At 33.8% G+C, this 12,756-nt stretch overlaps 1 protein-coding gene across 8 annotated transcripts in view; it reads left to right on the top strand.

Annotated features, from left to right (window-relative positions):
- STK3 (serine/threonine kinase 3) overlaps window positions 1-12,756 on the top strand; it is a 287,918-nt gene that overhangs the window by 90,720 nt on the left and 184,442 nt on the right. The window lies entirely within an intron of this gene.

Raw genomic sequence — 12,756 nt, 5'->3', positions numbered from 1 at the left:
AAAGTGTAGGATGAGCTTGCTTAATTTAGAACAGAGTTGCTCCTGCTTAAGTAGCCATAGATTAATATTGTATTTTTCACTGATTAAGCTTTTTGTAGAACATATATTTGTAGTGTCATCACCTGAGAAATATGAAGAACTCAAAGATGGCATTCATTAGGGAATGAAAGTGATTAAGTTGGAAATTTGCAGTTAATTGAGAATTGGTCCTTTGATGGTGTTAAGGTTGAGGTCATTTGTTTATGCACTTTGGCTTATCAGATACTTTATCATTCCTGAGACAGAATAAGAGGTATTTGGAGTATAGATATTCAAGGAGGAATTTCTTAATAAAAAGGGCTATTAAAAATACTACATTATTTGATAGCAAGGGATTAACTAAATTTGCTAATTTTAATGTGACTCTTTTAAAATTTTTTAAAAGAGAGAAATAGTTTCATTTTCTTAAATATCTATTAACTATACTCTTCTGCCATATTCACATACTTTTGTTCATTAGATAGTACTAAAACCAAATTGGTTGTTTTTAAACACAGTTTTGATTTTGTTTCACTGTACTGTCTTTCATGTTTGTTTTCCCATTGCTCAGCATAATGAAAAGGGCAAGGAAAGAACTGTTAGAGTTGGACTGAGAACAGTAGCAAAAGTGTCTGATGATTTCTTGAATTAAGTGAAAGCAAAGAAAAAAAATCAAACTTGAGAAATTTCCTTTTAAATAATATAATGCAGAAAGTTTATTACCCTTTTTGTTATAAAGATATACAAATATGTGTGTATTTTGAAAGATTTATGTCAAAAATGACTTGAAACAATTGTAGGCACTTAAAGGATGGCAGTTTTCTGGACATTCAATGTGCATAAAGCATGACAATCTGTTGTGAGGATAAATTAGGAATTATTTTAGACTGAAGGAAAAAAGCCTTCCTCTCCTTGTGTCCTTACACCACCTACTTTTAAAGAAATAATCCTGTAGATGTTTTCAAACATGGAGAAGTTATTTTTGATAACGGATGTTTTTGAAAATAATTATATATATATATATATATATATATATATATATATATATATATATATATATAAAATTAAAGAATGTTTTCTCCTTAGCTTTGCTATGTTTTTCAACTTATCTCCCCTTCCCCATCAACTTTTAAAATTTTTGGTGCTGAGCATTCAACCCAAAGGATTTTATTTGCTAAAGTCCACCCCTGCACCATTTTTTTTTTTTTGAAAAGCAGCAATTTAATAGGTGAAATAAATACTCTAATACATGCAGGGTGAAAACAGACATTGATGGCAGTGGGGTTTGCTCTTTTCAGTGCATAATAAAAATACTATAGCTTTTCCCCATTGCTAATCATATGGCACTACTTTTTTCACAACCAAGTATACTCCTAATCCGACATGGATTCTTTAAAAAACAAAAAACAAAAAAGTAGTTAACCCTGGCACCCTATACATAGAATGCCGGAACACAATTGGTATCCACATATATGGTATAAAAACCAAGTTTATATTTTTTAAAATAATAAAACAAAACACTGAAAAAAATAAAAGAATTCATAGTCTCTTTCCTGCCCAATTAATAATGAAATTTGGTTGAGAAGTTCTGGAAGATGGGGCCTTGGTAGTAGTGAAAATTGGGTAGTACTGCATCTGGCACACTTACATACCTTCTGTCTCCCAGCAGAGGCTCTTCAGGGCTCAGTAGATAACTGGCATCAAGCATTTTACCCAAGGATGAAGAGTATAAGTATTTTAATTTAGACTAGGGGGCCAGAAATCAAGGTATTGGCTATGTCACACTCCTTCTGGAAGCTCCAAGGGATAATCCATTCTTTGCCTATTCCAGCTTTTGGTGGCTGCCTACAGTCCTTAGTTTTCCTTATGTTGTAGTTAAATTACTCCAGTCTGACTGTATTTTCACATACATTCTCCTCCAAGTGTCTGTGTCTTTTCCTTTGTCATAAATTTCTCCTTGCCTTTCTCTTGTTAGGACATTTATCAATGGATTTTAGGACCCACTCAAATAATCTTTCTTCAAAGACCATTTTTTTTTTCCAAAAAAGGTTACATTTATAGGCTGTGGGGATTAAGACAAGGAAATATCTTATTGAGGCCCCTGTTCAACCAGCTAAACTCTCTATAATCTGTTCTCTTTCAGATTAGTTTTTTTTTGTGTGTGTGTGTATGGAATTTAAGATTAATAATAGTAATTGACTAAAAAATGACTCACATATTACATGAAATTTACTGTTGTAATCATTTTAAAGTATGTAGTTCATTGGTTTTAAGTGCATTTACACTGTTTTGTAATCATCATCAATGTTAATTTCCAGAAATTTTTTTCATTATCCTAAACTGAAACTATACCCATTAATCAATAATTTTCCATATCCTCTTGCCCCCAAACCTGGTAGTCACTATTCTATTTTCTGTCTTGATGAATTTGACTATTCTAAGTACCTGATTTGAGTAGAATCATACAATATTTGTCCTTTTGTGTATAGCTTTTTTTAAAATCTTAGCCTAATGATTTCATGGTTTATCCACATTGTAGTGTGTATCAGAATTTCCTTCTTTATAAATAGGCTAAATAAAATTTCAGTGTGTGTGTGTGTGTGTGTGTGTGTGTGTGTGTGTATATTGATAATTCATTTATCTGCTGATAGATACTTAGGTTTCTTCCATCTTTTGTGTATTGTGAATAATGCTACCATGAACACGAGTATACAGTCATCTCTTCAAGACCCTCCTATTAGTTCTTTTGGCTATGTTCCTAGGTGAAGATGCAGCATTATTTGGTAAATCTTTGTTCAATTTTTTGAGGAACCTCCATACTGTTTTCCACAGCAACTGTACCATTTTACATTCCCACCAACAATGAACAAGTATTTTAATTTTTCCACATCCTTGCTAACATTTATATTTTCTATTTTTGTCTTTGATTATAGTTGTAATGAGTGTAAAAGGTGGTATCTTATTGTGAATTTCATTTGCATTTCTCCATTTTCTGGATGACTTCTGATGTTAAGATTTTTTTGGGGGCAGTACTGGGGATCCAACCCAGTACTGTGCATGGTAGGCAAGTGCTCTACCAGTGAGTCACAACATCTCCAGAGCCCCTTTGCATTTCTTTATTCTTTTAGTTGTTTCCTCTGTCATTTTCTGTACCCCAACTTTAATAGTTAAGTTTCTTTGTATTTATTTCTTTGTAATCAGTACATTGAGAGGTCTTTGAATCAGAATAGTTTTCACTCTATTTATATGTAAATCACTTGCTTGTCTACCAATTAGAGTTTACTTGTATTTAATCGTGTATGTGTACTTTATGCAGTAGAGGTATTCTGAAGAAGTTATGTAAATATTTAATAGTTTTGAACAGCATTTAAAATTCTTTGGATTTAAAAATAATTTTTAATGCATTCTTTGGCAATACCAATAATACTTTTGAAAGTCATCTTTCACATAAATGTATATTCTGATGGCGTGACATATTCATCAGTAATATAAAATTTAATCATTAATATTAAAATGTTTTTGATTCAGTATTAATGTTAAAATTGAAGAAAAGCATATTACAATGTTGGAGGCAGGGAATTTAGTCTTGAGACCAGTGGAAAGTATATCTGTTCTCCTACTTTGTTGTTTTACATCAAAGAAGCCAAATGTCATCAAGATATGGATGTTTGCCTTTTGAGGATAAATACCTTGGAATTGCCTTTTAGTATTTTTACTTCCTTTCCCCTTCTCTTTATTTCCGTCTACAAATGTTTAGGGACATATTTATCATGTACCATTTAATTGGTCTTTGAGGAAGTAGTGGAAAGCAGAGCAGATATATTCCCTGTATTCTTGCAACTTCTGGTCCAGAGATAACTAGCATTCTAAGGCTGGAATTATTTAACTTTCTATTGTTTCATTATGACTCTACACTGTAACTACTTTTGTTTAGTTATAGATATTCAAGTATGTAGTCATAGGGGTATAAATAAAAATTTTGTCATTTTGTCATTGCGTAGTGCCCCTGTTGAGGTTTTACTTTTTGTCGTTGTATGCTTAATCAAGTAAACTGCCACTGTGCAAAAATAAGTGGAGTTTACCACAAAAAATTATTCATAAGGTTTAAATTGTGCCTTCTTCTGAGTAGTGAGGTGAAATCTTACACAGTTCTGTCTGAATATATATTATACCTTAGTTAGGCATATCTGCGCTGTCTTGATTATCAGATTAACTGTGAGGTATTCCAGTGCTTGTGTTTGAGTAGTCCTTACTTAGTAACCCCCCCCTCTGGGTCACAGTGTCTACCTCATTTGTCTTGCTTCATTTCATCATGTAGGCACTATAGGGTGAGTACAGTAAAATAAGATATTTTGAAAGAGAGATCACATTTACATAACTTTGATTCTAATATATTGTTATAAAGACTATATTTTATTATTATTATTCATATTCTTCTGCTGTGCCTAATTTATGAGTTAAACTTTATTATAGATATGTATATAAAGGAAATCACATATTGGATGTAAGATTTGTTGCATCCACTGCCAGTCTTGGAACATATCATCATATATAAATGGGGACTACTATGTAAACACCACATATTCTCCTCTTCCCTTTTTTCGCTCTTCTTTCCACTGCTGCTTTTGTTTTCTTCATCTCCTGACAGGAAGTATAGGCATATGCTCATATACCTTGCCTACCTCTTCAGCTTTGGTTTTCTTTCGATGTGTTTTGTTTTCATATTTTCTTTCTTCTCTCTATCTTCCCTACATTTTTCTAACTGATTATTTTAAGTGATACCCTGATACTGTTAATGATACATTCAGAGCAGAGCTAGCAAGGGATCCAGAGGAATGGGACATATTGGATCCTTGGAGAATTCTAGTACTACTTTCTGGATATACGTTTTAAAAATTCCATTTGAAAGAGTTGTTCTGCTGTGTGGTCCTATTACCCATGGGAATACAAAGCATTCTAGCCCCTTGGAGATTCAGGCTTATTACAGTGACAGTTTTACCTTATTTCTGTCCATTAGAATTATTCTTGAAGAGATGAACAAGCAAGGAACAGTGTAAACAGATCCGAACTTCTCTTGATTGAACCTTTTGAGGTCATCTGTGTGGTTTAAACAGGAAATAGGAATTCTCACTCAATCTGTGTTCAAACTTTGCTGTTGGTGTTGCCAAATGCTCTGTAAACATGATTAGTTTAGTAACTATTGAGAAAGTAATCATCATTTTCCTACTGACATATAAATTTCAAGAATATGAACTGTAGTTTTGGAGATATGTTTTCATTAAGTATTGTTTAGAATAATAATTATTGAGAAAGAATTATACCACATTTCATCTTTTTAAGATTTTCAATTTGGAATACTGAAAACAGAATATTTCTCTGTATTTGTGTGGGGGAGTTTAAAGGAGACAATTTAAATTGACTTTTTAAAATATATATATATATATATATATATATATATATATATATATATATATATATATTTAGTTGTAGTTGGACACAATGTCTTTATTTTATTGATTTATTTTTATGTGGTGCTGAGGATCGAACCCAGCACCTCACACGTGCTAGGCCAATGCTCTACTGCTGAGCCACAGCCCCAGTTTCTTAAATTGAGTTTTAGTGATTGAAAGATGACATTTACAGTTCAGATTCTTGGATTGTGATCTTCATTATGAAATACGTTTCACATCGTGATGCATTATACATATGCATGGACACAAATATACAAACTGAAACAAGATACACACAAAACAGTACTCACTTTTACTATCTGTCATCTACTCATTTTCTGTCCTATTATCATAATATTTTCTTCTTCTGTTTCATGTTTTTTTTTTTAATTCTGTACTGGGGATTGAACCCACATACTTGCACATACTAGGTAAGCACTATACCATTGAGCTACATTCCTATGTCCTTTTTAAACAATTTTGAGAGAGGTTCTTGCTAAGTTGCTCAGGCTGGCCTTGAATTTGTGGAATTTGCGATTGCTATCCCTCATCTTCTAAGTAGCTGGGTTCATTGACATGTGCCACAATGCTGGCTCTGTTTCATTCTTTCATTAAAAAATGGATGGTAGCCAGGCATGGTGGTACACACCTGTAATTCCAGAGACTCAGGAGGCCGAGAAGCAGGAGGATTGCAAGTTTGAGACCAGCCTCAGCAACTTAGACGCTAAGCAACTTTGTGAGACCCTGTCTTAAAATAAATATAAAAAGGGCTGGGGATGTGGCTCAGTGGTTAAGTGCTCCTGAGTTCAATCCCCAGTACCAAAATAAGGGATGGTACACATTCATTAAATAGATTTTGTGACCAAATAATGGTTTATAAGTTGAATTTATAGGCAAGAATCACTGAATCAGGCTTTTGAAATCTGAATTCTCCCAATACCAGAATGCTTTTATTGTTGCTACATAGTAGTGATTTGACCTAAGCTTTGAGACTTTTGAGTACTGAATCAGTTTGTTGTCTGCGAATTGTATATTGGATCCTCATCTGTCCATTTCACAGTTGCTTGTGAAGATAAAATGAAATAATGTATAGGAGCAATAGACATAAATTATTATATATTGTAGGAATATTGGGTAACATGAAGTTACTTTTCAAATTTTCTACTGAGACTATTATTAAGTTCAAGTTCTTGAGGAAGATATCTATTTAATATTTACTGTTGTTACTTCAGGCTTTCTAGCTGTGGGGAGGAACAAGCAATTGTTTATCATCATCTGACACTGCTGAGGGACATCCAGAAGAATGGTGGATGTACTAGAACCTTGCCCAGTATATCCAAGTGTTCCTTCCACGTCTGAACCACTTAGTTTCATTCTTTCGCCAGCGAGGGGAGTTTGCTGAAGCCCTTGTGTATGGCTACTGAGATGACTTCTGTAGATTGTACTGAAAACAATTTGGAAATAATAAGTAATATGGTGTGGTGATAAACCAATACTTTTTATTTCCTCATTTTTACCTATACACTAGTCCAGTGGTGGAAACCATGATTCATAATAGGGTAAAATGAGCCTTATCTGGGACAGTACATTCAGTCAGTGGAGTTCATGAAATTGTACTTAGTAATTGGTGTTTGTGCAGCTGTGCTTTTTTTTTTTTTTTTTTTTTTGGCAAGATGGTTCATAGTTTTCCTCAGCTGAAAATAGTGGCTTATTGAAACAAGGGTATCTTGACCCAAAAGGATTGACTCTCAGTAATACTAGAGAATTATTATCATACTCTCAAGAGGATTTCTTGTTACAAATTTAGAATATTGTTTTGTTTACTATTTACTGTTTGTCATCTGTCATAGCAGATGACATTCCTGTCCTTTTTTGGGAGGGTACTGGGGATTGAACTCAGGAGCACTACTCGACCACTGAGCTACATCCCCAGCCCTGGTTTGTATTTTATGTAGAGACAGGGTCTCACTGAGTTGCTTAGCACCTTGCCAGTTGCTGAGGCTGGCTTTGAACTCGCAATCCTCCTGCCTCACAAACTGCTGGGAATACAGGCATGGGCCACAATGCCTGGCTCTACATGTTAATCTAGACTCAGTAGGTATATGTGTGTATGAGATGCCCTATCTTCCACCCTCCCCCATATTCTTTTTACTTCTGGAAATGCTAGTTTGGGGTAAGACTAGTTACTATCAGAAGTTCCTCTTTTGACTGCTTAAAAATCTCTCTGAATTCTCATATCCCTTTATAACTTAAATTTTTTTTTTTAGTTGTTGACAGACCTTTTTATTTTATTTGTTTATTTATATGTGGTGTTGAGACTCGAGCCCAGTGCCTCACACATGCTAGGCAAGTGCTGTACTGCTGAGCCACAACCCCAGGCCCCTTTATAACTTTTTCTTGCACTTTTAAACTTAACTGGATATTGTCATAGTTTTTATGATGCATTTGTCAAGACAATTATTTTTTTCTACTAGATCTGAGTTTTAAATGTATGTGTGTTTCTTTGTATCTAATTGAACCTAGCAGGTGACTTATACATAAAAGTATCTGATAAATATTTTTGTTGAATATGTGCTTGACTCCCTTTTCTATCTCAAAGACACTTCTATGGTGTTGAAGTTTGGCAAGCTCACATTATTCTTTCTTAAAATAATAAATGTTGTACTTATGACTTAGAATAAGAGCCAGTGAAATAAACTAAAAAATGAAAGTAATTAAATGCTAATTAAATACAACTTGAAAGGCCTATCACTTCTTATATGTTGCCTTTCAACCTTTTACTTAGCTCAATTTATTTATTCAAAATTTAAAATTTAAATTGAGATAAATTGTATTCTTTATTTTATTTTTCCTGGGCTTTAGATCATGTTTCCTTATTTAAAAATTTTTTTTTTGAGGTGTTGGGAATTGAACCCAGGGTTTCATGAATGCTAGGCAAGTGCTCTTCACCACTGAACTATATCCTTAGGCCTTTAAAAAAAAATTTTTTTTTGAGACAGAGTTTTGCTAAGTTTTGCAGGCCGACCTTAAATTTGTGATCTTCTCGCCCCAGTCTCCTAAATACCTGGAATTGCCATTGTGCATCTCTGTGCCTAGCTGTGTTTTATTGAAGGAGATCAGAAAGAAGACAAGTGAGTCCCCTTAGTGTTAGCTTCTGGACACAATAGCTTTGGTTTACTAATAGGATTTAATTGTTAAGCCTTATTGAGGATTTATGTCTTAAGAACAATTTTGTAGGGTTACTATATTGATCATTGTATGTGTTGTTTTGTTTTGAATTAGTCATAGTAACTATTTATTCTAGAGACTTAAGCTAGCATTTATTTTAGAAGAAATAAGTAACCTGGTGTGTGGGTTGGGAAGTGGGGGTATGCTGAGAGTAGGTATCGACTCTGTAATTTCAAGTGTGTAAAATTTGAAAATTTATAATATTTTTGGAAATGTTATTTCTGTCAAATGCAATTTTTGAAATTATGCCTAGAGAGAGATTTTTTAAATGTAGATAAAACATACTTAAGATAAGTATTCATTTTAATTACATGCCTGAAGAATAGAATTCTACACCTATCCTAGAGGACTGTAATAATCAAAGATACATTGTTTGATTATATCAAATTAAGTTTGTGTGTGTGTGTGTGTGTGTGGGCACACACATATTACTGTGAACATACCTGGGACCTAACACATTAGACATGTACTCTACCCCACTGAGCTACATTCCAGCCCTAGCTTAGTTTTAAATATAACTTTTACATGAATAAAGCCATCCTTATTACATCTGGGATCATTTAAATAGCATAATTACGTGAAGTTTTATTGTGTAATGAAAGGTAAGGAATAAATGATCAGAGGTGACTTTGTAAGCATTGTAGTAAGTGACTTATAAACTGAAGGTTACCATTTTAATTGGAAGGCTTGTGAATCTCTTAAATTCTGTAATCAAATGAATGATATCAAAGGAAGAAGTAATATAACAATTGTGGCTTATACTGAACATATGTTCCTGTTAATAAGTTGCATTATGATCTTTAAGGACTTGTATGTATTTAGTACTGTTTGGTTCATTTGATACCCACAGTTTTTCTTAATTTTTATTAGTGAGTTGTTACAGTGGTTAACAAGAAATACACAGATTTAAGTTGCAATAGTTTTCCCAGGGTTATATGATCTAACTTCACAAGCTTCTTGAACATATGTAGATGCTTTTCTATTTTGCTTTAGTTATGACATACAATTGATATAGGCAAGCATGAAAGCTTGGGCAAATTTTCCTTGCTTTTTCTGGATCTTGCTCAGGTTCTGTGGTATTTATGTAAAGCACAATTTTGTTACTTGGGAATGCATGTTGAAATTATCATGTGCTTTATTTTGCTGTAGGCCCATTGGCACTGCCACAAAGGTAATACACTGCCAGTAGGCCATTTCCTTGTCGGCTGCATTTACAATTTAATAGAAATATTACATGACTTTTTAAACAAGTGTTTTGGCATGGAGGAAATGGCAGATTCCATACAAACAAGCATAGCTTCCTTTCCTTAACCACACTCCAGCTACTCAAGAAATTGTAGTTGGTTTCAAATTTGGGGGTTTAGGGGTAGAATGGGAAGTCAGGTTGAAACAGTAATGACATCGATGTTTACTATAAAATAGTTATGCATTTTTAACTGCTGGATTTTATTACTAATACAGTTTCAGTGAGTGACAACCAGTATATTTCTGCATTAGAGGTAAGATTATTTTTATGCTGTTCATCTAACTGGAAATACCTAGTTTTGATTGGTTGAAAAGGTCAGGACCACTAGTTATGTTCTAGGATGGTAGCATTGCTTTTTATAATTTTTTGTTTTACAGTTTTGAATTTGGTGTGTAATTCGTCCTTCATGACTTTTGCCTAAGCTTTACTTCTTTTACATCAACTATGATTGTGTCTTGAAGATATATCAATTTGGGAGCTAGAGATATAGAAAAAAAGTTTGGTAAACTTATTAACACTAGTATAAAGCATAATAGATTTCCCATTGTATCTTATGGTCAGTCTGTTTTTGTTCTTAATTATTTATTTCAATACTTAAAAGGTCATGTTTTCAATTATTTTGGAAGTTATCCCATCATTTTCCTCTTGTTTAGTTTTTTGGGTCTTAAATCATTTGTAGTTTGGATAAAATTCTGCCTTATTTAATTCTAAAGTATTTTATACTCTTGGAAATTGTCTACAAGGAAAAAAATTGTGCTTTATTTTTCAGCCTTTACTATGGTCACATTCTACTTTCTAGTATAGATTCCCAACTTTTTCTTCTGCAGGGAAAGAGGACAGTTTATAGTTAGTCCTTTCTGCTTTTCCTTTTTTAAAAAATTTGTTCTTTAGTTGTAGATAGACACAATACCTTTATTTTATTTATTTATTTTTTATGTGGTGCTAAGGATTGAACCCAGTGCCTCACATGTGCTAGGCCAGTGCTCTACAACTGAGGTATAACCTCAGCCCCTGCTTTTCTTTTCTTATTGCTTCTGACTTCTTACCAACTTACCTGACAGCTGTAGTAAGTTATGCTGCTGTGGTGTGGTAGAGATTGGCATTGGGTGTGTTCTTATAGCCATCATAGCATTGGCTTTTGTTATTTTCCATGTTTCAGTTTGTTGGTAATGGACATATGGACATCATATGTTCCACAGAGTACTGTACAAAGCCAATTTGAACTGTTTCCATTTGCCTCAAGTCCAATCATGATATTTATTTTTCCATGGCACTTACCCAGATTATCCGTACCTCCTGCTTAGCTTATGTCACTGCCACCATGACTGTATTTCTTCTGATTGCCTCCATTTTTTTCACAGTATCTAATTGCCTTTTCCTCTTAGCTTTCTTTGCATAGCATTGATTGATGTTTATAAAAGATCCCAAGATATTTTAGGTAACAGATACTCAGGTGCATAGTAGTATGATATTCAGCTGCTATTTTGTTTATATATAAGGAAAGTTTTATATTCAGTCTCAGACTCAAACTGAATATTCTGAAAAAATTAGGAGAGTAACAATATGGTTTTGGATAGTATTGCTTACTTTTTAGTACTGGCAATAATAGCAATGTGATATTTACTGAATACCTACTATGTGTTAGGCACAGTTCTAGGTGCTGGGAAGGAAACCATGTAAGGAAAGATGAGGCTGTCCTTTTACTTAGTTGATATGCTATTGAAAAAGAGAGACAGAATGTAGAAAAGAAATAAATACAACATCTAATATGTAGGTAGTAATATGACAGTAGTTAAAATCCTGGGAATAAGACGGGAAACCACAGGGTGGAGTGCAGTGTTGATGGATTTCCAGGGAAGGTGACACATGAATAAAAACCTTAAGGAAATGAGAATATCGAGGTGTAGTATATACAGGTAGAGGTAACTAATGGCTTGTCTAGTGGTGCTGAAGTGGGAGTGTGCCTTTGACTCCTGGTGCAGAACATAAAGTCTAGAAGATTACAATCAGTGCTTAGGCTTTTATTTTTTTTTATTTTTCTAATTTGTTATATATGATAGCAGAATGCATTTCAATTCACATTACACAAATAGAACACAATTTTTCATGTCTCTGGTTGTACACAAAGTAGAGTCACATCATTCGTGTTTTTATGCATGTACTTAGAGTAATGATGTCTGTCTCATTCCACCGTCTTTCCTACCTCCTTGTCCCTTCCCTTCCCTCCCTCCCCTTTGCCCTATGGAAAGTTCCTCCATTCCTCCCACGCTGCCCTGCCCATCCCCATTATGAATCAGCATTATTAATGCTGAGTAGTAGTCCATTCTGTATATATACCACATTTTCTTTATCCATTCATCTACTAAAGTGATCTAGGTTGGTTCCACAATTTAGCCATTGTGAATTGTGTTACTATAAACATTGATGTGGCTGCATCACTATAGTATGTTGTTTTTAAGTCCTGTGAGGAGTGGGATAGCTGGGCCAAATGGTTGTTCCATTTCCAGTTTTCCTAGGAATCTCCATACTGCTTTCCATATTGGCTGAACCATTTTGCTGTCCCACTAGCAGTGTATGAGTATACCTTTCCCCCCACTTCCTCACCAACACTTATTGTTGTTTGTATTCTTAATAGCTGCCATTCTGACTGGAGTGAGATGAAATCTTAGTTTTGATTTGCATTTCTCTGATGCTAGAGACATTGAACATTTTTTCATATATTTGTTGATTAATTGTATATCAGCTTCTGAGAAGTGTCTGTTCAGTTCCTTGGCTCATTTATTGATTGAGTTGTTGTTATTATTTTTTTGTTGT

Source organism: Spermophilus citellus (assembly GCF_964194105.1).
Source record: "Spermophilus citellus genome assembly, chromosome: 14".
NCBI classification, from domain to species: domain Eukaryota; kingdom Metazoa; phylum Chordata; class Mammalia; order Rodentia; family Sciuridae; genus Spermophilus; species Spermophilus citellus.
The sequence above is the reverse complement of the archived record's forward strand: the minus strand, read 5'-3'. Positions and strand labels throughout refer to the sequence as shown.